The sequence below is a fragment of the Portunus trituberculatus genome, chromosome 43 (assembly GCF_017591435.1).
Source record: "Portunus trituberculatus isolate SZX2019 chromosome 43, ASM1759143v1, whole genome shotgun sequence".
Classification (NCBI taxonomy): Eukaryota; Metazoa; Arthropoda; class Malacostraca; order Decapoda; family Portunidae; genus Portunus; species Portunus trituberculatus.
The window spans coordinates 18,216,690-18,221,689 of record NC_059297.1 but is presented as its reverse complement, the minus strand read 5'-3'; the positions used below and the strand labels follow the sequence as shown (position 1 = coordinate 18,221,689).

General features: G+C 44.2%; 1 protein-coding gene across 3 annotated transcripts in view; it reads left to right on the top strand.

The window, feature by feature from the left end:
- LOC123518415 (protein espinas-like) overlaps positions 1 to 5,000 on the top strand; it is a 514,427-nt gene that overhangs the window by 264,834 nt on the left and 244,593 nt on the right. The gene's annotated exons all lie outside the window — the stretch shown is intronic.

Here is a 5,000-nt window from a genome sequence, read left to right as displayed (position 1 = left end):
AGGCGTGATGAACCTCTGCACTTACTACTAATAGGAGAGGAGCAACAGCCATGAAAGTAGCGGTGGTGTGGGGTGTGAGAGGAGGAAGGGAAGGTGGTGGAACAGAGCAGCGGTGTGTGAATGATCGAGGACTTCACATGGAGGAGGCGACATGAATAGCAGCCTTTGACTCCGTGCTGTTTTAAGGTGCTGTGTGTGTGTCTCTGTGTATGTGTGTGTATATGTATGTGTCCTTTGGTTTATTGTTGCTTGTAGAACTACATTTTTTTTCTTTTGTTATGGGTAAATGTGTGTTGTTTTTTGGGTCTCTTGTACTTTACTGTGATCAACATTCAAGTACACTGTGGCCAATGAACTGTCTATCTATGTATCCATTTATCTATCTAATTATCTATATATTTATCTATCTATCTATTTTTCCATCGATCCATCCAACCATCCATCAATCCATTCATCCTTCTATCTATCTATCTATCTACCTATGGACCATATTCTGCATACTTATACACCACTCGTCTACTTTCAGAATGGTCCCATAGTTGAGTTTACGTCGATTTTTAAGGGTGGTTTCATGGTTTCAAGTGACAAAATATCAAAAACATTTCATTAACAAACAAGAAAAACATTCCTGACAACTTGGCTTATCATCTTTTCTTCTTTTCAAAACAGTCGTGGTCAGAGAGGAAAGCGTTTTATGAATACTGGTCTACGAGAGAGAGCAAGAAAGAGAAGGTGAGGGAGGCAGAGAGGGAGCGTTTCTAGATAACCAGAGATGCAACGCAGCGGCAAAGTGTGACGGACCAGAAGATACTAGAGTGTGTAAGAGGAGACTTTAGTGGCGAAGCAGACGAGTGACCTTGACCTTCTAAACTGATAACTTGGCGTGCTGGTTACCCTCCCTTGCCCTGCCCTGGCTGAGACTCTTATACATTGGTGCCCTTTGATGGATCGCTAGGAAAATAGATATCATGAAAACTAATGTTGGTATTAATTCATACCTTCATTAGCATTGTTATTGTCATTTATCTTTATTACTGTGTCTGTCACGAGTATACACTTTGTCTTCTTATTATTCATCTTCTTCTTTTCTTCTTCGTCATCGTCGTTGTCGTCTTCTTCTTCTTCTTCTTCTTCTTCTTCTTCTTCTTCTTCTTCTTCTTCTTCTTCTTCTTCTTCTTCTTTTCTTCTTCTTCTTCTTCTTCTTCTTCCTTCTTTTTTTTTCTTCTTCTTCTTCTTCTTCTTCATCTCCTCTCTTCCCTGCAACCCTCCTCCTCCTCCTCCTCCTCCTCCTCCTCCTCCTCCTCCTCCTCCTCCTCCTCCTCCTCCTCCTCCTCCTCCTCCTCCTCCTCCTCCTCCTCGTCTCCAAGGTCTTGTTCCTACCTGGCTGGATTAATTAGGCACTTGTCTCACCTTGCTGCAATTAGAGAGAGAGAGAGAGAGAGAGAGAGAGAGAGAGAGAGAGAGAGAGAGAGAGAGAGAGTGAGACAGAAAGGGGTTTGGAGGGATTGTTTGGTCATATTTGCAAAGATTTTCATCCACCTCTTCGTCTTCTTCCCTTTTCTCATAATCATTCTCTCTTCTTGCTTCTCCTCCTCCTCTTCCCCCTTTTCTTCCTCTTTATAATCCACATAGATGCAAGCCTACTGAATATCCGACATATTCTCTCTCTCTCTCTCTCTCTCTCTCTCTTCTGCACGTTCTGCCCAACGCATATTTCCTACTAAATCCTCCTCCTCCTCCTCCTCCTCCTCCTCCTCCTCCTCCTCCTCCTCCTCCTCCTCCTCCTCCTCCTCAGTCAGCTTGCAAGTCATGGTATAATCGTAAAAATCTCAACTTTCCTACCGTTTTGGCCTCAGCCTCGCCGTGGTGTGGGAGACTGGATGCAGTGCGCGGAATGGCTGCCTGCAAAGTTATGTTTCAAGGTGTGAAGGGAGCAGGTAGTCCTCGCCACTTATACGGCCACTGTGACAGAAAAATGGAGAGAGAGAGAGAGAGAGAGAGAGAGAGAGAGAGAGAGAGAGAGAGAGAGAGAGAGAGAGAGAGAGTAAACTATGCATATAATGATACAAACTTTTAAAAGAGTGAACGAACCACTCCCTAAGGCCACCAGGTTGTGAAGGGGAAAGCGAGCAAGGACTTGAGGGCGAAGGCAGACCCTATGTAAGTGCAAGCAGGGCAGGGATGAACAGGGTAAGACAGGGCAAGGGAGGGTAGGGCAGGGCAAGGAGAAAAACCTTTGAATGTTACTGAGCACATACAAACAAGTATACATACATACATACATACATACATACAAACATAAGACTATTATTTAAGTAGGTACATCCAGTTTGGTTGGTCTATTTAATACGCTACACACACACACACACACACACACACACACACACACACACACACACACACACACACACACACACACACACACACACAGTAAAGAACCTCCGGCGTCGGTGTAAGAATGAGGCCACAAACATAAATGAAGGCCGGCTTTGGGATACATTAAGTTTGCGAGGCACAGACTAACGTAGCTAATAATGAGATGTGCTTACAAGATGGCAAGGCTGCGGCGGTGGTGGTGGTGGTGGTGGTGGTGGTGATGGTAGTAGTGGTGCAGGGTACTATCAGTGTGAGGCAGGTTTCTAGTCATTGTGAGGCAGGTTCTTTCTGATAATGTGACCGTCCTGCATGCGATACTAGTTCTGGAGTGAGACAGGCCTTGTACTACCTAATGAGACTGCAAATATAGAAGTATAGATGTGTAGAATCTTGAGAATGTAGTGCAGGGATGTGCTTGTGGTGAAAGCTTGTGTGATCAGGTAAGAATATAGAGATGCAGTAGTGTAGAATCTGGAAGGTGACGTATAATATGAGTGTGTTAAACTTCTTCTGTGAGGCTTATCACTAATATCTCGAGTGGCTGCGAATATTGACGTGTATCTGTTCGCAATCTAGAAGGCGAAGAACATATACGTGCTAACCTTCTTCGGGTGAGACTTATCTTTACTATCTGGTATGCCTGCAAATATAAAATGCGGCATAGCTCTACAGAATATGCAAGGAGTACTATCTTTTATTTTTTAACGTAGTAAGTCCCATATTTTCAAACAACCCGGTCCCTGAAGAGCGGTGTAGGATACAAAGTTGTAACATCTACTCAGAAATTCTTGAGAAAAATGTTTTGTTCTTTATCGCGAATAGAGAGAGAGAGAGAGAGAGAGAGAGAGAGAGAGAGAGAGAGAGAATGCTAATCTTATCCTAAACTTCTTGAACTGAAACTTGTCTTTTACTGTCTATAGTGATTTTTAAATGTGAAAATTGTGTAGTTTTTATTTGTAGCTTTTATTCGCGAACTTGTAGGTGAGTTTTCCTTCTAGATTGTGAATGGAAAGGAATAAGTTTACTTGATAATCTGATCCCAATCTCCTCGGCTTTAACCTTGGCCTTTGCTGTCAAGTGTAACTCCCAATAGAGACGCTGTATAGCTCTTCATTATACAATATATTTGGAAACTCCTAAGGATGATTTTTCTTGCAGACTTTGAATGGAAGGGAAGAAATTTACTTAACTTCTTGGGTGTGTTACTGCTCTTCACTAACCAATGTAACTACCAATAGGCAAACAATTTAGCTAGCGCGCAATTGAAACTTTTCCATTTAACTATTTTTTCCTTATCGAAGCGGCAAATTAGCGGATTTTCTTTTACCATTTCTATTTTGTCAGTTATACACCTCTTTCATGTATACAAAACCACCTACATATACGTAATAACCTCCCATATGACGGTGCTGTGGCAGGAAGGTTCACTCCTGTTTTGTAGACTGAGGTGTGGCCATGAGGGGAGGAAGTGGTAGTGGTGGTGGCAGTGGTAGTGGTGGCGGAGGCGGTGGCTGTGCGCGTGGCCATGAGGTGAGGCTGTGAGGCTGTGAGGCAGGTCATTAGCAGCACAGAGGAGGAGGAGTACCTGGCCCTAATAACTCACCTTGAAGAGAGTTGTAATGAGAATATAAATAATGGCATTACCGCAAAGCCAAGGTGTAATTTGTAGGCAAGGGAGGAAGAGGAAGAGGAGGAGGAGGAGGAGGAGGAGGAGGAGGAGGAGGAGGAGGAGGAGGAGGAGGAGGAGGAGGAGGAAGAAGAAAAAGAAAGGGATGAGCGATGTGAAGTAGAAGGAGGTTGGTCTCGTGTTTACTCGTAAAGAAAGAGAAGCAGAGGAAGTGAAAAGAACAGAGAAGAGGGAGGAGGAGGAAGAGGAGGAAGAAAAGAGAATGAAAGGTTGAGACTAGAAAAAAGACCGACTGTAATTGAGAGAGAGAGAGAGAGAGAGAGAGAGAGAGAGAGAGAGAGAGAGAGAGAGAGAGAGAGAGAAACAGGTATAGAAATAGATATGCATACATATTTACATACATACAGACAGACGGAGATAGGAAACAGACATATAGACAGACGGACAGACAAGCAGACAGACAGTCAGTCAATCATTATCTACAGTAAAGATAATGTCCGCAAAGAAACTCAAAAGAAGAACAAACAGCAGCTATGTCTCTTATGAGCCTCTTTGTGACAAACTGCACTAAGATTTCATGTAATGTAAGAGGTTTAGAATAGTGAAGACGAAGACTCCTCGCCACCCACCGTTCCTTCCAGCTGTGATAATTACTCTTACAACAAATTAACATAACATCATCACCAACATCATTTCACCCTTTATTAACCACTCACAGCCTCACCCACCTCGGCCTTCTCCTCCTCCTCCTCCATCCCTCCTTCCTCCTCCTTCCCTCCCTCCTTCCTTCCATCCTTCTCTCTCCTCGCTCTTTCTCTCTACCAAGATGACCTGACCTTTTCTTCTGGGGTCAGACCGCATGATGGGGGAGGGAGGGAAGGAGGGAAGGAAGGAGGGATGGAGGCAGAAGGGGAGGTGTATACGTTCTCCTGCTGAGTAATGCCTGCGGGGCACCTAAGCTGGGCCAGGTGGGGCGGCGGGGCGCAAACAGAACGAC